General features: G+C 40.6%; 1 pseudogene; it reads left to right on the top strand.

Annotated features, from left to right (window-relative positions):
• Nucleotides 1-1,611: 1,611 nt before the first annotated feature.
• Nucleotides 1,612-22,771, top strand: part of LOC116422705 — a 31,215-nt pseudogene continuing 10,055 nt past the window's right edge.

Below are 22,771 nucleotides of genomic sequence, written 5' to 3'. Positions count from 1 at the left end.
GTGCTATGTAACCTCTGAGAATGGAGACTTTGGGGGAAGATTTCTGTCTTTGAATCCCCAAGAGATTACAAAGTCTGTTCAATTCATTGATTGTGCGTCAGACAGAACCTGGGACCATCAGATCTACAAACAAATTGTGTTCTCATTCACATTTTCCAAACACAGGGAAGGAAAATTGATGAATCTTACTTTTAAATGAACTGAAAACCTGCCTGGGAACCACCCAATGCCTTCACCAGGTATGCTGAGCTATGCACTGCCAAAGTCAAAGCTGTCTGCATTCCAGACTCTCTTTTGCCATGCTTAATCACTTTAACTTCAGTTCCTCTTGTATCTCAGCCCATCATTCCCGACATTAACTTTGGTTCTCTCCACACCAGTACTATCATTAACAATCATTTAAATGAGAGTTGACTCTTACCTGCAAATTCATCCTGCATAAATGCTTGTACTGGAATATATTTGTGCCCTTGACAGTAAAGTATAAGCTCCATAAGGACTGATCTATTTCTTTTTTCTCTATGAATTCCCAGCAACTAGCACAGATCAGGCAACATGGCAGAAGCCTGATAAATGGTCATTGAGTTTGAACTGGGGTCTTTCTAGCTAGGATGCCACCAATGTCGTGGGACTCTGTGCCAACAGATTATTGATTGATGATGTGCAAGACAGCCCAGAACAGTCAGCTACTGTACCGATCGACTCGATATGTTCTAGTCAACCAGTTATTGAAAGCATATGCAGAAGGGCTGACTAAAGGGCAAGCAGAGCAGCCAATACCAGTGCTGGCCATGTTGGCATCCTACAGGAGATGGAGTTACTGAGTCATTTATATACTTGGAGATTGAGAGTAACAAATGCCTACATCATCTGCATTTTGATTCATGATTTTAATCTATTAGAACCAGAAAATGCTGAGTTCACACCTGACTTAGATAATTGTTTGTTTTATGAGCCTGGGCAGGAAATTTAACTCTGTCTACATCAGCAATGTCATCTGTAAAATCTGGATAGTGATACTTACCTCACATGTTGTTCTGAGGCTCATATGAGAAGACGTTTAAAATATTTGCCAAGCTGAAAGTACTTTACAATGGTTTCTACTGTTGTTGTTACTGTGGGTGTGGTGGCTGCTGGTGAGGATGTTCATACTAAGACATCAGCAAATGACACTCACCCAGACATCATATCAGGCATGGAACATGTGCCCGTCTACCACCCAAGTCAGTGTTCCGGAGCTGTGGGGTTGGGCGTTGAAGCTGAATCCTGGTGATTTCGGGGTCAGGCATTTTGTGGCTGATGCTGATCCTTTCACAGAACAGGGATGTTTGTATGAAGACCTAGATCACCGTCAGTCATCTTTGACACTAAATACCCATCATATTCCACAGTCCTTTTCAGGTTCCATTTACTTTAAGTCATTGTAATTTGTTCAGAAATAAGCCTTGGAAGACCATGGTCCCTTTGATCAGTATCAGAGCGGAAACTGTGGGGCCTGAGTTTAGGGGATGTAAGACAGCAGGGCAGGCCACCACATCCTGGGCCAGCCTCCAGTCCTGTGACCTCTGGTCCTCTGCACAGTCGAGGCGGGGACAGAGCTGAAGACCCACCATGGACTCCATACTCACTTTGCTGCTCTTCATCGGTGAGTCTCCTAAATTAACCCTAGTGAAGGAGGGACATTGTGCCAAGAACCTTAGCTGATTGAGTCAGAAGGACAGGGAGGAAACCTAAAGAGGAGACAGAATAATTGTGGGCAAAGCAGGACCCAGTCTCTTCTCACAGGGATCCCCCTTCACATTCTGATCAAAGTGGAATTAGAGGCTCAGGGGCTTTGGCAAGGGCTGGGGAAGTCAGCGTGGGCTGGAGGGGAGCCATCTGTAACCTGGTCTTCTCTTACAGGGCTTTGTCTGCACTGCGAGGTTAGGGCACAGATGGGTGAGTCCTGCCCCCAAAAGCACAATGTGCTCTTTTCAGTCTTTGTCTCAAATCAACCCAGGAATCTACTCCTGGGATAAACAGGAAGGAAAACAGGTGACATTGCAAGGAATGGAAGGGGTAATGAAAGGGGGGACTTCAGGATGTGGAGGAGAAACACTGGCTCCGGAGGCTTCCCTAAAAATCAAATTTGTTTCCTTTTCAGAAATCTTCCCAAGACCCACCCTCTGGGCTCTCCCAAGTCCCGTGGTCCCCAAGGGAGCAGATGTGACCCTCAGGTGCCAGGGCCGACTGGGGAGTGACAGATTCCAGCTCTGGAGGGATGGAATGAGAGGAGAAAATGACTGTGGTGGCAGACTTTGTGCCAGGAAAGTAGATGACTGGGGTGGGCCCAGGTGCCCTCTGAAAGGGGCTCTTGTGGTCAGAGTACAGTGACCCTTTGGCCCTGATGGTGACAGGTGAGGGGTGCAGGTATCAAACCATCCTTTGGGGAAAAGCCAGTCCTGGGAGAGAAGCCCCAGATCCATCTCTAGAGACTAGAAAGAGTAAAGGGAACTATTGGTCTTTATTAACTGTCTCTCCTCACCAATCATAGGCTCTGAGACCACCGGCCTCACCCACTCAGAGTTTAAGATTATAAAGTTTAGAAATATTTCCCCTCAATTATTCTGCCAGGAGGAGAGCTCACATGTGATGAGTTTTCTTTTAGAGAAGGAGAAACTGAGGCCTGTAGAGGAGGTAAGATGACTCAAGCAAGTCAGCAGGATTTTAAGTGTCAGGGACAAGATTAAGACCCATTTCTCTTGGCTGCAAACCCAGGGATCTCCCCTCATCTGTTCAGTATCACTTGGTGACTCAGCCATATAAGTCAGGCTGTTCCTCCCTCAGACATACACAGCCACCTTTGGGAGCAGGGGCACCCAGCTTTCACAGGAAACTTTACCTAGATGAAGGTTTACTTTATTCTTTATGCTCACACCGCCAATATCGCACCTGTCCAGTTGTGTCTCCCAGTGTTCTCTTCTGGCCTCTTGACATTTGCATAGAGCTTGGACAGATGCTTCCCCAACCCCCATCATGTCCCACCTCTCTGCCTTTGCTTAGCCTGTTTTCCCTGCCTGTAATGCCCTTCTCACCTTCACCCATCGCTTTCCTATACATGCTTAAAGCCCTGCTCAGCCCCTGGCTGCTCCAGGATGCTGTCCCAGCTGGCATCAAGGGACAATGTCCTGGCCCTTCCCAACATGCCATCTTTACTACTCTCATGGGTCTACTCTAGCACAGGGGCCCTTCTCACCACCCCAAGCTACTGTCCATCTGCTTGTGACAGAAAATAACCTGATGAATGGAAAAGGAGCCTCAGATATGGTGCCTGTGAAATACCATTCAAACATCTGTCCCCCTAGATGCTGATGGGGTCATTATGGGAAAGTCCTGGCCTTCTGGAACTCAGTTCCCCCCTTCATGACATGAAGCTCATGTTCTAATGGGCTGGATGTTCTAATGGGGGTTTTTGAGCTAAAAACTCTGTGATCCTTGTGAGAGTAACTGTCTTCATTTAGCAAGAGTGACCCTTTCCTTAAATCGTTGGGGCTCCCCCTTCATCGAGCAGAAAATGACTGATAGATTCTGAATGAGAGCAGGAAAAGCAGAGCTCAGGAGTCCCCATTCTCCTCTAGCTGCTCCTGCTCTGGTTTCACTCCAGTATGAATAGCGGGCGATGGGACAAGGACTTGCCACATTGTGGGGAAATTGGGGCCTGGGAATCTAGAAATTCTCTTTCCTACAGTTGGAGTTATTTGGAAGAGAAGACACAGATTTTCAAACTTTAAAACCTAAGAGAAAAGTCTGAATTTCTCTGTGATGTATGAGAGTCCTTTCTTGGTCCTGCTGGTCTGGCTGTAGGGCCAAAGTTGGCCCCCTTGAAGGGAGTAAGAAGGGGAGCAGATGTGAAAGGGTGACCTGCTCCCCCCTTGTTCCTTCTCCCCCATTGCTCTGTACATTCATAGCCTTCTTAGGGCCAGAACAGCTTTCTCAGGGCGACCAAGGGGCCCATGAACCAAATATCCCAGGCCTATAGGACTGTGCTAATGGGCCTGATCAAACACCCTTTGCCCACCCTTTCCCTGCTGGGCTCTTTTCATGGAATGATTGGATGGGATTGGGGAGATCAGGTCTCTAACTTTCTTCCTTTCTCCTTTCTCAGGAGTCCTCCCCAAACCCAACATTGAAACCTCTGCTGACTCCTTAATATCTCCAGGGAAAGCAGTGACCATCTGGTGCCAAATTCCCCAACAGTTCCCCATTCAGGACTACAGTTTTGTCCTGCTGGATGCAAAGAGCTTGGAGCCCTTACTGCTACAGATCCCTGAAGAGCCCAGGATTGAATTTTCACTTCCATCTGTGGGGACCAAGGACACTGGGAGCTACAGCTGTATTTACTACCAGAAGACACCACCACACAGAGCATCCCATCTTAGCCCAGCCGTGGAGCTGACTGTGATTGGTGACTAGTCATGGGAATCCCTAAGTACCTATTCCATGTCCCCGCAGAGAGGCCCATAAAGCTAGGGGGGCAGCATAAGATCCAGGGAATTCTGAAGGGTTGGTTGGAATAGGGCTGGAAGGAACCTCTGGGCCATCTCAGTTTAGGCTTCAGGATAATAGGGGTGTTCTCCACTCAGACAGGACCTAAGGGAGAGAGTGAGACCAGAAACAAGATTTCTGCTGGCCCTCTTGGAGTGTTAGCAGAGGGGGTCTAGAAATGACATCTGACATTGACCTCAGGCACCCCTTTCTCCTCGGACAACAAGACCCACTTGTACCCAGCCGGCCTTGTGGTGGTCCCAGGGACCAACATCACACTTTGGTGCTCAAGGCCCAGACTGGCTTCTCCTAAAGAGGTGACTTTCACTCTGTGGAAGACTGAAACCTGGCAGCCCTTACAGAACCAGAACTCAGCAGATCTCTGGAATGGCTTCTCCTTCTCTTCTGTCAGACCTGAGGACACTGGGAGCTACAGATGTACTTACAAGGACAGGACAGCCTCTGGTGCACAATCAGAGTTCAGTGAGGCCCTGGACCTGGTGGTGACAGGTGAGGGGTGTGGGGACCCCAGAATAATGCTGAGTGTGACCCCTCTGCCCTCTACCCACACAGGGATCTCACAGAGCCAAGGGCAGGGGGCCTACACAGTCTTATCTCTTCTGGGGCTGGTCCTCAGTCAGGGATCTTGTAAGACATGAGATAGTTCTGTTGTGATCTGGGATCTTAGGTAAAAGTTGTTGGTGAGCTCTGAGTTAGGATTTAGAAGAGGCACAGAGACCCAGAGCTGAAAGGAGCCAAACACTCCCATTACTAATGATCACATGAGATCCTGACAGAGGAAATGACATGTCCAGGGTCACTTAAAAGTGAGGGACAGAGCCCGGAGACAGGCTTTCTCTCTTCTGTACCTTGATCTGAGTTGAATTTGGCTCACCCTATTCTGGGTGGGCCCCGATGAGAAGGAGGAGACCATGCTCTCCCTGCCTGTCAGTCATCAGAGGCATGAGATCATAGGCTAGGTGAGGTCCCTGCAGTGACGGTCTCCTTAGATTGCTAGCGGGTTGTGAATAGAATGATAGCAGACATCTTTTATTCGTACCTGCTCCTTTACAGAGGAGATAACCGAATCTCAGATGGACCCGATGAATGAGCCATAGTCACACAGGAATCAAACAGCAACTTGACCTAGGTGTCCTGATACCCCCCCCCATTCTTCCCCTCTCAGGATCTCTGCCCAAGCCTTCCCTCTCAGCCCTCCCAGGCCTGGTGGTGGAGCCTGGGAAGCATGTGACTCTCCAGTGCAGGAAGCCCCCTCGGTCAGCACCTGGAGGCGACATTCACTTGCTGGGAAGGGAGCCCAGCCCCTGCAGAGCCAGAGCACATCTGGCACCTCGGCTTACTTCCCCCTCCTCTCTGTGAGGGCCAAGGATGCTGGCAAGTACACTTGTGTCTACTCTGAAAGAATGGCTCCATACCAGGTGTCTGAGCCCAGTGACGCCCTAGAGATCTGGGTGACAGGTAAGAATGGCTGCAAGTTCTCAATATAAAAAATAGAGGGATGGAAGATAAGATTGAAAGGTAGCCCAGAAAATGTGGGCTCCTTTTAACAGCAAAAAGAGAGGTTAGGATAAGGACTGATTATGCTTTAGGAAGTGGAAAACAGTTGGAAGAATGGACCAGCTCAGAAAATGCACCAATCTCAAGGAACAAGAATGGAAGGAGAAAGAACCATATATTCCTAGACAGCACCAAAGACCCTCTGGAGTTTAGTATCTACCCCTGTTAAGGGAAACAGACTCAGGCCAATGAATGATCAGAATCAATGGAATGGTTGGTCAGGAAATACTTCAGAAACCTCTATGATCTTGCCCACCTTATACCCACCCTCAGCACAACTGTGGAGGAGATCTTGAGCATCTTGGGTCTTTATTTATGTTTCCAGATGCATTCCAGAAGCCTTGTCTCTCAGCCTGGCCTGGTCTGGAGGTAGCCTCTGGGACCAAAGTGACCCTCCTTTGCTGGGGACCCTCATGGATTCCTAGGTTTGCTCTGTACAAGGAGGGAGTTGAGGGAATCCTGCACAGCATGGATGCCCATGAAGACCGGGGCAGGTTCTTCTTGACTCATGTGACCCCCGAGCACTCTGGCAATTATGCAGTTTGCTGGGCACCAATAAGTCTCTGGAAACAGCCTAGTGATGCCCTGGAGCTTCTGGTAAGAGAAGTAAGAGGTGAGAGGAACACAACAGGAAGGTACCAGGAACTTCCCCTCCAAGGAACTGAAAGAAATTAGAGAAATTGGAAACATCGGGGACATCCCCCAGAGATGAGGAAACGGGAAGTTAAAGGAGGAAAAAAAGTAGAAGAGACCAAAGAGAGAAAGGGACAGGTGGTTAAAGGATGTAAATACTAAACAGGGACTTTTCTTTTCAACCTTGGGAGAAGGGAGGACAAGAGTTTGATTTAAAGATTATAGGCCCTATGTTTGGATTAAAAAGGAACATAACTGGAGCTGGGATTAAACAGGCGATTCAAAATGGTTTTGTTGTAATTAGCCACTGATGATGAGGCCCTGAATCAGGGGATACAAGGAGACAACTGGACACCTTTGACAGATGGCAACATGGAAGCAATAGAGCTTAGGGCTGTACCCCACAATTTATGGGTAATGAAGGAGGTTAGTATCTGTTTTCCTGGGGAAGTCTTGTGAAAGAAGTATAAACAGAGGATGTGCTGGGAGAACCTATTTCCTAGCTCAAGAACCTGTCAGAGTTCACAGTCAGCAGGTATTATGAACCTCTCCACAAGGACATATATTTCACCTCCAATTCTGTGCAACAGCTTTTGCCACTTAAAACAAAAAGCCTACATATACGTCTGAAAAAATTTCAAGCTGAGCTTTAATATTCCAATCTATATCAGATAGCTAATGCTCAGCTCCATGTTCATTTTAATGGGATTATTTTCTGCTTGGATTTCAGTATGGTTTCTATCACCTTAGAAAGAAAGTCACACAACTCATTCATCATGTGTTCACATTAACTAATCCTTCCAATCCCTTGAACCCATAGATATCTTCACCTACTAAACGACTTTGAAGCACAGCGCCATGAGTGGGCCACAGAGAAAGGTGAAGGCCTTTCTGGTATTGGGAGATTCATCTCAAAGAAAATATCCATGCTGCTCACCTCAGGGAAGGCCAAGGCAAATCAGGACCTTTAGATATGGCAAGTTTCATAGGTCTCAGAGGTTCAGAATTAGCTCTCCTATTCATGAAAGATCACATTCTCCAGGTGTCTTGCCCAAAGGAGTATACACTCTTCTGATATTCCCAACAGTTCCACCTATCACTGCTCAGTCCACTTTTCCTCACCAACTCCACTTGCACAGATTTTGTCCTTCATTTCAGAAGCATCCCACTCACTCTTCTAATACAAGTCTCCTCTGAGACCATGCGTTCACCAGTCTATTGACTCCTTGCCAGCTGGAAGCCCGCCTACGCTCCAATTACATTGACCTTTCATAATCTCTTGATATATTGACTTATCTCTTCTTTCCCTGTCTCACCACCTATCCCAGATGTCCTCATTGAATACTTCTGCACTCCACTCCCCCTCAATCTCAGGGATGACCTTTGCTCTAGAGAAGTAATAAAATGGGTATGAGTTCCAGTTCCGCAGAACAGGATCAGAAAAAAGGGGAGGAAAGTACAAGAGATGAAATCTTCCCTCATGTGAATGTGGAGGGTTATTAAAGAAAGTCAACTAAATTTTCCAGTGTGATTCTATCCCAACCAAGATGTCTAAGTTAATTAAGTGAGTTGTGGGAACCTCAGAACAGGGAGAAGGGTGGAGCAGGCTAGGATCTGGGACATTTCAAAGACACTTGAATCAAAAAAGTTCCATTCTTGCATCAATGACTCCTCTGATCTTTCTTCCCTCAGATTTGCCAAAAGGATTATACTGTGGGGAATGTCCAGCATTGGCCTGGCCACACTGTCCTTATAATCCTAGGGTTCATCCTAAATGGAATGGAAGACCTGAGGAGGACCCAAGGGAGGGCCCTAAAATAACCCTAAAGCTTCAACAGCCGGGTCAGGAACCTAGATGCAAAAAAGGAAGGAAGACTACCTAATGTTTGAGTTTCTATGAAAATAGTACCCCTGCCTCCTGTGTGGTTATTGCCCCTCTGTTTTGGCCTCTAGAATCATTACCTTTCTTTGATCAACTTCTCAGGTGCTAAATCCTTCCCAGACCCTGGCTGGTACTATTACCCCCTCCCTCAGTTCTTGACATCTTCCCTCTCTTGAAATGATTATATAACTTTGGTTAACTTAGTATTTGCTCATTATATACATCTTGTGGTTTTATATCTACAGTGTAATCTCTTTGAAATAATGTAATGTCTTTGAAGGAAGGGGTTAAATTTTGTCAGCTTTATTTTTGCATCAACAGCTTTAACATACTTTGCACATAGTGGATATAACAAGTATTTGTTGAATGAATGAATCAATAAATGATACAATATGATGTAATGAACATTTATTGAGGTCCTAAGTGATAAGCCCTAATGAGGCAACTAAGAAAAATGAAAAACTGGTTCTGCCCTCTAGGCATTTACAATCTAATGGAGAAGATGATAAGCAAGAGGTCACTGAAGAAGTTGGGGAAAGGACAGTTCAAAGTACCTGAATCTGAGCATGATCAAAATGATGGGGCAGAAAATCCAGTACAGAGGTAAATGAAGAGATGATGAGCATTTTCAGTCCTCCACAAAAGGAAGTGATGGGAGGATGTTTTTGCTCCTCCCTCCAGCATGAATGAATATATAATGGAGGGAAAGGCTCTTGACTAGGCCCAACTAGTCCCCTCTGGATTCCATGACTCTCTCTTCTTTTAGTCTCTGATACAATGCCTTGTCCAAGGCTCACTACCCCATCCCTCCCCTGTCCCATATATATCCTGTTCCTGTACCTGTGAAAGTTCCATGAGACTAAAACTTTACTCAGGCCCTCTTTTTTGTTTCTTTTCTAGAGGGCTTTCAAAGTATCTATAGGGAAATGAAGAAGAAATAAAAATGCAGCCAAAACTCAAAACATTAGTCATATTCTAGAAGCTCCTAGTGATAAAAGCTCTAATTCTGAGCCTTTATAATAATGAGGATGAACTTTGTGGTGGTGGTGGTAGTGATGGTGCTTATGAAAAAGGAGATGATGGTGATTGTTGGAATCCTTACAAAGTACTAATTTAGCATACTTAGCAAAACCTCTAGCTCATTCATGTATTTAAGTACTCATTGGAGTTCACATGTTGGGAGATTTCGATTTAGAAGGGAAAAACCCACCTCCTTAATCCCCTCTCGGGAGGGAGTTAACCTTTGGGAATAATATATATGGGAACCTTAGAGCTCAAGAATTAGTTCTAACATTGCCAAAAGTCGAGAGGACACTTGGGAGAACAAACCCAAAGCCCTTTCTCCGAGGCAAGACAGATTCATTCCAACATTCACTTTTGTGCTGGCTGGAGGCTGAAGAAAGCAGAGGCAAACGACAGCTGCAAGAGCTCTTGGAACCAAGCAGAAAGATAGGCCTCTAAGAAAAACTAACCAGGCTATTTTGGAAGGAGAAAATAAACATTTCAACTTTTATCACTTGGCTGCATTTGAGGTGATTATTACTTTTAACTGAAACTAAGGCTGCCTCCAGAAAACTTCCCCAAGACACCTGCTCACACAGAGAATGATTATATTATATTTTAAAGAAAAAGAACACCACGTTATGGCGCCCAAAGTGGGGCATGACAATGATAAGGAAGATGATGGTAATGAAGATGATGGCCCAGGATGGTGGCAATTACAGATGTTTCTACTAGAAGAAAATGGCTTTCTATTAGGTGTTTAAGCCCAATGAGATCCTACAGATCTGGGTGTAAAGGGAGAGTGAGTTCAAGTGTCCAAGGTACAAAGTAGAAGGATGGGAAGTAGGATTTAGAGGCGGCCCAGAAAATCTGTAAGAACATACTTTTCAGGCTCATTGTATCATCATAAAGTAGAGATTAGGACAAAAACTGAGTCACCCTTAAAAAGTGGAAAACAGAAGTGGAAGGATGGACCAGTTCAGGTACTGCACCAAGCTCAAGGGACAAGAATGCAAATGGGAAATAACTTTCCTATACCTAGATAGCCCTTAAAAATACCTGAGATTTAATGTCTACTTCTGTTCAGGAAAACAGACTTTGGGCAATGAATGATCAGAGTCAATGGAAGCAGGTGTTGATAGTCAGGGAGTTCTTCACAGATCTCTCCAGTCTAATTTCCCATCCACCCATGCTCATAGAAATTGTGGAGGTGATCTTGAGGATCTCTGGACTCTTTATTTTTCCAGATGTATTCCTCAAGCCTTCCTTCACAGCCTCACCTAGCCTAAAGGTGGCCTCAGGAACCAATGTGACCCCAATGTGAGGGTCCCCAGAACCCTCATGGGCTACTAAGATTCTTCTGTACAAGGAGGCAGTTGATAGAATACCACCCTGTATGGAAAGCATAGAGATCAGAACCAGTTCTTCCTAATTCATATGACTCTCAAGCACTCTGGCAATTATACCTCTATTCATCTTTGGCAACAATACATATCTTTGGAAATAATCTAATGATTCCCTGAGCTTCTACAGGAGGTGAGAGGAAGACAAAGGGAGGGTGCCAATATAAAGCCATAACCTTAGTCAGGTCAAGAGATTCAGTGGAAGGGTCTACAGAGACTTTGACATTGTCCTCAATTCTAGGCTAATGGTGACCAAGAATATGAACTGAGACATGAGGCATTCCTCTTTTTTCCCTTTTGACCCTCACATCTTTATCCAGTTTTCTGCTTATCTCACTCTGATTCCAAGAGGTAAACCCTGAGCAGGATTTGTATGAAGCTGTAGGATGCACATGCCCGCACACACACACACACACACACACACTCCTGGTAACTATGACTTCTCAGTCAAGATTTGGAGTCAATGCTTCTTGGGAGGTCTTTTGCAGATATTGATTACTTGATCACTGCATTTTCAGAGTATTTAAGACTTTCAAAGTTGTTTTTCTTTACAATGTTTGTTGTTGTTTTTGCATAACATACTCCTGGAAATGTGTGTATTTATACTTATGTATGTATGTATAAATCTATATACACACAAATATATAAATAAATTTACATGTACATATGCCCTTCATTCTATGAGGAAATTTTTGGTAATTTTTGGATATTTAAAAGAGCATATAAATTCCTTGGTTTTAATATTTAGTATTAGTCTTATATTTTTGCTTTGTTAGAAAGGCTTAACCAGGAGAATTTAACAGTAGGAGGCAGTTGAGAGAAGGCAGACATGAAACCAACAAGACTGTCTTTCAGATCTCACTCCACCACATCTTAGTTCTCCAATTCCAGGCACATCCTTTAGCCTCTCAATGCTCTGTCAATTTTTTTAGACTTTAAATTGCACAGGATTGGCCTAGTAAATTAATAGATGGAAATCCTGACCTGGAAGTTCCCTCTCCCAGTAGGATTACAGGCAAAGTCACTATTCAAATGATTAAAGCTTGCCTTTAATTAGTGTTGAAGTCCATTTATTCTCCTTTGTGTGTCTTGGTAAAGGAAGTCTCAGATAATTTATATATTCTATATTAATTATGAATAGACAGTCTTTTATATCTCATTCTCATGAGTTTTACTGTTAACATACAAAAATACTCCAGATTTCTTGGATTGGTTTTTACAACTTAACAAAATTATTTTGTTAATTTTTTTTATTTTACACTTTATGGTTCAACATTTTAAAATCATATCACCTGAAAAAAATCCTTTTGAGGTTTCTTGTATTGCCTAATTTTTTCTTGTCAAATTAGCAACTATCTCTAGAACTATATACGACAGTGGTGGACAATCATCTGTTTTCAATTTGTCAACAAACACTATCCAGGCACTGTCTTATTCTGAGGTTACAAATAAAGGTAAAAATTCTCAGTCTTCGGTCACCCAATGAAAGAGAGCATTCATATTTTCTATTTTCTCTCTTTGTTTTTCTTCCTATCCTATTCTTATCACCTGTCATTTTTCCAAAAACTCAGCCTTTGTAAAAAAAAATAAAAAAAGTTCCAAAAATGTTATAACAAAATTTTAAACTTTGTTGTGTCCCATCTCTTATTCTTATTCTCCATCTCGATTCATCACCTTTCTGTCAAGAGGTAAATACATGCATGATAATTAGTTCTCTAGAAGGTCAGATGGTCATTCAGGATCAGAGTTCTCATTTTAGGCAAAAATTGTCTTCCTTTATAATGCTGTTATAAAAATCCATCCCTTTGTTTTGTTCACTTTACTCTGCATTACATTATACAAGTTTTCCCAAGTTTCTCTTAAACAAGTCTTTCCATTATTTCTTTCGGTCAAGAAATATAATAATATGCTCATATGTCATTTTTCAACAACCATATTCTAAATTATGGTTAATGTTTGAGTTTCCGGTCCTCTGCCAATAAAAAAAAAAAAAAATCTATGGCTCCTTATTCTCTTTCAAAGTTATTATTTTTTTTTTTTTTTTTTGCTGAGGCAATTGGGGTCAAGTGAGTTGGCCAGGGTCACACACACTTGGATGTGTTAAGTGTCTGAGGCCAGATTTGAATTCAGGTCCTTTTGACTACAGGGCTGGTGCTCTATCCACCTCTTTCATTGTTATTTAAAAGATGTGTCAGATTATTGAGTTTAATTTTTAAATGATTTTCAAAATATGTGTTCATTTTAGAGCTAAACATAATTATGATTAAAATTTTTTTCATATTTCTTTTGATAGATTAAAGTTGTTTGGAAAAAAGCAAAATATGTTCATGTCATTGGCAACAATTGACTATGTGACAGCATTACTTTTTTGTTTAAGTAATAACTTTTTATTTTCAAAATACATACGAAGATAATTTTCAACCTTCACCATTGTAAAACCTTGTGTTCCAAATTTTTCTCCCTCCCTTCCCTTAATCCTTCCCCTAGACAGTAAGTAATCCACTATATGCTGAACACATGTAATTCTTCTATACATATTTCTATATTTATCATGTTGCACAAAAAAATCAGATCAAAAATGAAAAAATGGAAAGCAAGCAAAACCAATAAAAAGGTGAAAAAGCTATGTGGTAATCTGGTAGAGGGCCAAAACTCTGAAAAGGTGTACTTGAACCAAGGACAGTAGGGTGCTAATAGTTAGGCACCTACTCAGCGTGAGATAATAGTTCTCTAAACCTACACTTAATGTAATGTGGTGATGTAATAAGTCCAATTGGCCCATGCTAAGTATGCTGTAGTGATGTAATTATACTGAAATAATTAAGGGCTGGGAAGACTGGGAACCAACTTCTCAGCCACTGACAAAAATTACTCTCTCAGCCACAGACACAGAGGACTCTTTCTGTCACAGATATAGAAGAGTCTCAGACACATACATAGAGAAGATTTGGTACTCCATCTTTCACTAGCCTCGTGGTGGCCCTCCTGCCTCCTTCACTCCTCCACTAAGACCAAGGATTCGATCCCGAGGTCCTCCAGAGAGCTAGCCCAGACATTACATTTTGTCGCCTAAACACGGGACCCCAGAAACACAGAAACACAAATCAATTCAACTGACATGATCTTAAACTCAGTGCAAAAGTCTCTGTGACCAGGAAATAGCATGAATATAAAAATAGACAAGCAGGAAACTTAGGGAAGGGCTAAACTAATCACTTTTATTTTGTTTCAGCTGAAATGGGACAAATACTAAGAAAAGAGCCTCTCCCACCCCAAGGGAAGTGTGTAGAATGCATAGTTAGATTAAGAAAGAAGCAATATTTGTTGTTAACTTGGAAGCAGATCGCTGGACTCTTCAATATATTAGAGTGCATGTCTCCTTGTCTTTCTAAAGAAGAAAAACTAGAGCCAGATAAGTGGGAAATAGTGGGGAGAACAATTAATCAAATATGATGAATCTATGGGTCCTGATTCAATTCCTGAAAAAACATTTCTTATGTACAATATAATACTACTAGCTTTAAAGAATACCACAAGTTCTTTAAAAAAAAAAAAAAAAGGAAAAGTTTTAAGGTGGACAAGAAGAAAAGGAAGTGTGAGGAGAAAGAGCAGGAGGGAAGATGTATTGATAAAGCATGGAGACTTGGACAAGAAAGGAGTTAAGTACAGCCCAGATAAATTACAGGGGTGTGGTGCTTCTCAGTTTCACAGCTCAGTTACACCCCAGGAGGCGCCCTTAGGGCATTCCCCATCTCCTAACCCTTCTCCCTCAATTTCCTCTTCATGGGTGGAGCTTTATCCACACTCTATGACATGCTTACAAAAAAAATTAGTTAAAGCTAAAATGGAAGGATAGGAAATAGGATAAAACTGATTTAAGAACCCTCCCTATGACTGATGAGTTTGACTTCAGATCAAGAAGGGAGAAGCTACACTCCTTTTAATCTAGAAATTATTAAAGATCTGAAAAAGGCTTGCACTCTTTATGGGTCTACCTCTTCATGTTAAAATGTTATTATAGAATTTGGTTTTTGAAATTTTAACCTCTAATGATTGGAAATCTATAGCAAGGACATGTGGCTTTCTGAGTATGGTAAACTCTGAAGAATACAATCCCAACAAAATAAGCAACCTGGAATTAATATACTAGTTACCTCCGACCAACTAACAGGTTTAGATCATTATGCAGATACTTTAGTGCAGATTAATTACCCTATGACAGCATATGAACAAATTGCTGCTGCTGCTATCAAAGCATGCCAGGAAGACAAGATAGAGGGGAAGCCTTCAGCAAAATAGCACAAGGTCCAAATGAACCCTTTGCTGATTTTGTGGGTATCAGCAGACAACTGTCATACAAACTATTGGTGAAAATGCAGCAACAGAAATTATGATAATACAACTTGCTAAGGAAAATGCTAATGAGGGTTGTAGAAGAATTATACTAGGACTACACAAGGATGCTCCTTTAGATGAGATCATAAGATGCTGTGCCACAGTGGGCACAAATATCTTTTATACCCAGGCTATGATACAGACTTTTCAAGATCTGAACATGGGAAGACAGTATGCCTTTTGGCAAGAGACTTCCAGAAACACTCGTCAATGCTTTCAGTGTGGTAAAGTAGGGCATCTGAAAGCTCAATGTTGGCATAGAGATAGAGTGAGAAAACAGAGTAGGAGAACAAGACTCAAAATCCTATGTACAAAATGCAACAGAGGCTTCCACTGGACATTATAATATAGATTGACTCATGGAGAGGGGAAGCAAGGCCCAGCTCCAGGATCCTAGCCAAAAAAAATCTTGGGGCATGATGGCAGCCAATATTACACCCAGAGAGTCTTTAGAAGTTCAGTACCCTGACATGATCAATCAGCCATAAAGCAACTCAATGGGAGAAACAGATTACAATTGGGGAGAATAGAGTTGTATGTAGCTGAGACTACTGACATATCCCTGGGAGAGGTGAAACAAAAGAGAGGGGGATCCACAGGTAACTCAAAAGAACTTTTAAACTTAGCTCTCTATACCATTTTTTTTTAATTTTCTATAAAGACACTTTGGCTCCAGCAGACAGGTTGTAAAACCCACCAGGAGGTGGGCATTGTTCAATGCAAGCAGATCTCCTGTTTTTAGATAAACACCAGGTGATATGGAGAGATCCAGAAAGTGGTCAATGGAAGGGCCCAGGTAGGTTAAATGCTTGGGGGAGAGGGTTTGCTTGTATCTCTACAGATGAAGAAGGAATCAGATGGGGGCCACCCAGCCATATTTGCCTTGTCCATCAGAGAGAGACAGAAAAAGAGAAAAACTTCAAAACAAAGGAAAAAACTCAAGAAACATTGGGTAGTTCCATCTCTGATACATGTAGCACTGAAAAAGCATGACTGTTAACCCAATGTGTATGACAATTGACTCATGAACATCAAAACGTGTTGATAGGACTGTTACAGAACTTCCAAACTTGCAGGAATCATTGGATTTCCTGATACATGATGAGACTATTGTAGGATTTCAAAACTTGCAGGAATCATTGGATTCCCTGACATATATGAAGTAATGGACAATTGATTAGTTTTGGAATATTTCTAGGACTTATAGACATGTATAATTCTTCATGTTGATACATGTTGTGTGTTACATCACTTCTAGCCTCTATTATATTGCTATGTGCTTATGTAATACCTCCCATGTTGATGAATTTATGTATACCTCTTTCAAGTGAGACCCTTCAGAAACATGCGAACAAAATCTGGTTTGACTCCCCATTTCCCTTTGATGTTTTTATCTCCCTTCCTGAAATGTCAGAGAGGGTGTGATCACCTCCTCTTTGGTGTTTTCACCCCCTTTTCTAAAAAGTCATGAAGATCATGATCACCTCCTTTTTGGGATTCTCACCTCCTTCAATAGTCAGGGAGGGCGTGACCACCTATGTTCTAAAACAAAAGAAACTAGGAGATGTAAAGGGCAGAACTCTATAGAAATATACTTAAGGCTCAGTATAATTGATTTAATCGTACAATAAGGTATTAACTCAGTGAAACTGATAAGACAAGAGTTATCTAGTTAAGCATGTGAGTTCTCCAGTTCAGTATGATTGATTTAATCTTTAAAAAAATTATGGTTCTCTAGTGAAATAATGATTGGCTTATACTCAGTGTACTGTAATAATGTAATTGTAATAAAGTATATAAAGTAAAGGCAAACCCATCCAGAGACAGAGAAGACAGAGGACTGGAGGCTGGAGGTCAAGCTCTCAGATTTAGAGAAAGATGTGAAGATAAAGACCCTCGTGGTGGCTCTCCTTCCTCCTGCACTTTGAGAGAGAAGACTTGACCAGCCTTTGGTGGCTCTCCTGCCTCCTGTATTCCTCCACTGAAACCAAGAAACATTCCAGAGGGCTTCCAGAAAACTACCCCTCCCCAGACAAGGGAAATAGAGTGAAGGAAATAATAAAGACTTTGGATTTTATCCCTGATTATTGTTGTGGTGATTATTCTGCTGAGACCAAGGTTGGTCCCAAGATCTCCAGAAAGCTAACCAGAACATTACAAGAAACTTCTTTCCATACTTGACCCTAACTTTTTACAACAGACTCTAGGTTGGAAAAGAACTTTCTTATTTCTTTTCCTCTAGTATAATGCCTCTAAAATGAGAATCTCTTAAATTTGTGAGAATATATAAATAACATTTCCATAACTATACTTCAATATCATTTATTTCCTTCATAATTTTTTGGAATACATTTTATGTATCTAACAGCGTGAGACTGAGAAGGCATCTATAGCATTCCCAAACAAGTTTTCAAAGCTTTCATAACAGAAATACATTAAGAACTGCTGCTGTGAAGTCACTTATTGTTCCCTCCCTCTTATATTTCTCCTTCAGGTCCCCATGGCTGAAAACACACAGGAAGTGATGTACACTAAGTCAAATTAAGAACCTTAAATAAGAAGAAAAAGAATGCCAAAGAGATACTCACAAAATCCACGGTCTATGCCCCTGAATATTTAGTTGGAAGGTTTGGGCACTTTTCACAAAGGAATTCTCGCCCTTCGTCTCTTCTTCCATCTCTTCTCCTCTCCCTGATCCTTATTTCATGTGTTCCCTAATGTGCCTTTCCTCATTGCCACCACTGAGGAGCCATGGTAGTAGAACATCCACTGGGGTATAGGCTTAGACAAACAGACTACACCAGTCTAAAGGTGGCTGAAGAGGAAGGAGGAGAAGAGAATCTGGAACTCAAAGCTTAAAAAAAACCATTATTGAAATTATGAAACACCAGCAGAGACGGAATTGCATTTTTGTTCATTGTTGGTAGAAATAATAATAATAATAATAATTTTCCCCTCCTGTAAATATTGCAACCACATTGATTTGTTGTCACCATAATTTTTTGAGGGGGTGAGACAAGGGAGAAAGATTTTCAGTAATTCATATGCTTCTGGCATATATTCAGAGCAGTACTCATAATATAATGTTCCTTTGAAAGAAAAGTTTTATGATTATTAAAATTAATTTAGTGAATATAAAAATGTTAAAATTTATTATTCCTGTAAAAATGGGGAAATATACTAAATACAATAAAACAAAACAAAACAAATTCCTTCTTTGATGTTTTTCTTTCTATTTTAATCATTATTTCTTTGATTTAATCATTAATTGAAGTCCAATTAGATATTTAATTTTACAATTTTTATTTAAACTTTTGGCTGCAGGTGCAAATCATACATTTCCTTCCTTTTTCTCTATTTTATGAATGAAAACTATCACAGATGTAAATTTTTCCCAAAGCACATCCTTGGCTTCATCTCACAAATTCTGCTATATAGTGCAATTATTGCCATTCTTCTTGATAAAATTATGAATGGCATTTATGATTTTTTCTTTGATCCACTCATGTTTTTGGATAAGATTATTAAATTTAGTTGATTGCTCCTCAGTTTCTTTTTAATTAAGATGAAGCATAATATATTTTGTTCCAGTCTTAGTCTTACTTTGTCTCTCTGCTTCTAATGTGTTTCTTCGAAACAATGTACCATACAATTCTAATAGCTGATGCATTCTGTTGTGCACTTTGATTTAATTGTTGAGTTCATCACATTCTTAAGCTACAGTTATGATTACTGTGTTTTCCACCATCCAACATTACTCCTTTTTGTTCTTCTCTCTTCTTTCACACCATCATCTTTAAAAGATTGTTGTTTCTAACTGCTGCCTTCCCTTTTATCAAGCCATCGCTTCTCATTCACCCTCCCCTACTTTTTCCCTGTAGGACAAGATAGATTTCTATACCCAAATGACTGTCTAAGTTATATTCCCGCTTTGAATCATTTCCATGAGAGAGAAGATTCAAATCTTTTTTAATAAAGCTTTTTATTTTCAAAACAGATGCACAGATAATTTGACAAGATTGACCCTTTCATAGCCTTGTGTTTGTTGGAGATTTTCTCCTTTTTTTCCCCTACCCCTCTGCTTGATGGGCAAGAAATCCAATATATGTCAAACATGTTAAAAATATATTAAATCCAATATGTATACACATTTATACAATTCTCTTCCTGCACAAGAAAAATCAGATTAAAAAAAGAAGAAGAAAAGAAATGAGTAAGGAAACAAAATGCAAGCGAACAACAACAAAAAGTCTGAGAATGTTAGGTTGTGCCTGATCCACATTCAATTCCCACAGTGCTCTCTATGGGTGTAGAAGGCTCTTTTCATTACAAGATCATTGGAGTGGGCATCAATAATTGTTGGAAAGAGTCACATTTATCAGAATTGATCATCGTATGATATTGATGTTGCCATGTACAATGATTCTGCTCATTTCATTTACCGTCAGTTCATGTAAGTCTCTCCAGATCTCTCTAAAATCGTCCTCCTGACCATTTCTTATAGAACAATAATATTCCATAACATTCATATACCATAACTTATTCTGCTATTCTCCAATTGATGGGCATTCACTCCCCAAAATCCTATGAAAAGTATTGGTGCAAACATTTTTGCACATGTGGGTCCTTTTCCTTCCTTTAAAATCTCTTTGGGATATAGATTGAAAAAACTACTGCTGGGCCAAAGGGTATGCACAGTTTGATAACTTTTGGAGCATAGTTCCAAACTGCTCCTCAGAATGGTTAGATCTGTTCACAGTTCCACCAACAATGTATTAGTGACCCAATTTTCCAACATCCCCTCCAACATTCATAATTATATTTTTCTGTTATCTTAGCCAGATTATCTGAGATGTGGATAGTGGTATCACAGAAATTTGCATTTCTCTGATCAGTAGTGATGTAGAGCATCTTCTCATGTGATTAGAAATAATTTTCATTTCTTCATCTGAAAATTGTCTGTTCATGTCTTTTGACCATTTAGCAATTGGAGAATGGCTTGGATTCTTATGAATCTGAGTTAATTCACTATATATTTTAGAAATGAGATCTTGATAGAGATAAGAACCCTTAAATGTAAAAATGATTTCCCAGTTTATTGCTTCCTTTCTAATCTTGTCTGCATTCGTTTTGTTTGTACAAAAACTTTTTCACTTAATATAATCAAAATTATCTATTTGGTGTTCAGTTAGGAGTTCCAGGTCTTCTTTGGACACAAATTCCTTTCTTTTCCACAGATCTGAGAGGTAAACTATGCTATATTCTTCTAATTTGCTTATAATATCACTCTTTATATCTAAATCATGAACCCATTTAGATCTTATCTTGAATGTATGTAATGTTAGGTGTGGGTCGAGTCCTAATTACTTCCATACTAGTTTCCAATTTTCCCCAGCAGTTTTTGTCAAATAGTGAATTCTTATCCCAAAATCTGAGTTCTTTGGGTTTCTCAAACACTAGATTACTATAGTCATTCACTATTTTGTTCTGTGATCCTAACCTATTCTATTAATCAACTTCTCGATTTCCTAGCATGTACCAAATGGTTTTGATGACTACTCTGTTATAATATAGTTTTAGATCTGGCACAGTCACCTTCATTAGCATTTTTTTTCATTAATTCCCTTTAAATTCATGACTTTGTTCTTCCACATGAACTTTGTTACTATTTTTTCTAGATCTGTAAAATAATGTCTTGGGATTTTGATTGGTACGGCGCAAATTAAGTAGATTAATTTAAGTAGTGTGTTTATTATATTCACTCAGCCTACCCATGAGCACTTGATATTTTTACCAACTCATTAGCTCTCACTACATTTGTGAGGAAAGTGTTTTGGAGTTGTGTTTATATAGTTCCTGACTCTCCTTTGGCATATAGATTCCCAAATATTTTATGTGATTGACAGGTATGTTGAATGGAATTTCTTTTGTATCTCTTGCAGCTGGACTTTATTGGTAATATATAAACATGCTGATCATTTATGGGGATTTATTTTGTATTCTGCGACTTGGCTAGACTTGTGAATTGTCTCTAGTAATTTTGTAGTTGATTCTCTAGGGTTCTCAAAGGATATCATCATATCATCTGCAAAGAGTGATAATTTGGTTTCCTCCTCTACTTCCTTTAATCTCTTTATCTTCTCTTATTGCCAAAACTAAGACTTATCTTCATTTATGTATTTATTTATTTTGCTAAAACAATTGGGGGTAAGTGATTTGTCCAGCATCACATGACTAGGAAGTATTAAGTGTCTGAGGCTAGATTTGAATTCAGATCATCCTGACTTCAGGGAAGTGTTTTTAATAGGAATGGGTGTTGGATTTTATCAAATGCTTTTTCTACATCTACTGAGATAATCATATTATTTTTGTTAGTTTGCTTATTGATATAGTTGTTTATGCTAATAGTTTTCCTAATATTGAACCAGTCCTGTATTCTTAGTATAAATTCTACTTGTTCATAGTGTATTATTGTGAGGATGATTTTCTATAATCTCATTTCTAATATTTTACTTAAGATTTTGGCATCAATATTCATTAGGGAAATTGGTCTATAATTTTATTTCACTGGTTTCACCCTACCTGGTTTACCTATCAGCCCCATATCTGTGTCATAAAAGGAATCTAGTAGGACTCTGATAAGGTTCAAATCTTGCTATTCCTTTCAAATCTCTGAAACAAGTGAAATCTTAAAGATCTAGATGACAGATATGGGACTCAAGCTTGTGAACCAGGCCAGAAATGCCTTTAAGTTACATTGTTCTAGCTTCATTTGACTATTATGAGAAAAGACTGAGGGTTCAAAGATAGGTTTGAACAAATGTGGAAGTATAGCCCAGATCAGGTTTTCTGCCCAACCCTTCCTGCTTGGCCCTTCCAGGCCTGGTGGTGGAACATGGGAAGCATGTGACTCTTCAGAGCAGAAAGGCCTCTAAATCAGAACTCTGGAGAGTGACACTCACTCTGCTGAGGGTGAACAGTCCTTAGCTCCTGCAGAGCCAGATCCCAGCTGAAACCTTGGCTAATGTTCCCTGCTCTCTGTGAGGGTCCAGGATGCTGGCAACTACAACTATTTCCACTATAGAAGAATGGCTCCCTACCAGGTATCTGAGCCAAATGAGGTCACCTAGATGACAGGTGAGTGTGTCTATGTACTTAAGACATAAAATGGAAATTTGAATTTCAAGTTTGAAAGTCAGTCTAAGAAGGCAGAGAACTTACATTGTTCTGGGCTTGTTTGACCATGTGAGATAAAATTGGAACAAGTCTGAGTGTCTAAGGAACATTTGAACAAAAGTGGAAGGATGGAGCAGCTCAAGTACTGCTCCAAGCTCAAGGGACAAAGAAGGATCCT

This window comes from Sarcophilus harrisii, chromosome 3 (genome assembly GCF_902635505.1).
Source record: "Sarcophilus harrisii chromosome 3, mSarHar1.11, whole genome shotgun sequence".
In the NCBI taxonomy this organism is placed as follows: domain Eukaryota; kingdom Metazoa; phylum Chordata; class Mammalia; order Dasyuromorphia; family Dasyuridae; genus Sarcophilus; species Sarcophilus harrisii.
The sequence above is the reverse complement of the archived record's forward strand: the minus strand, read 5'-3'. Positions and strand labels throughout refer to the sequence as shown.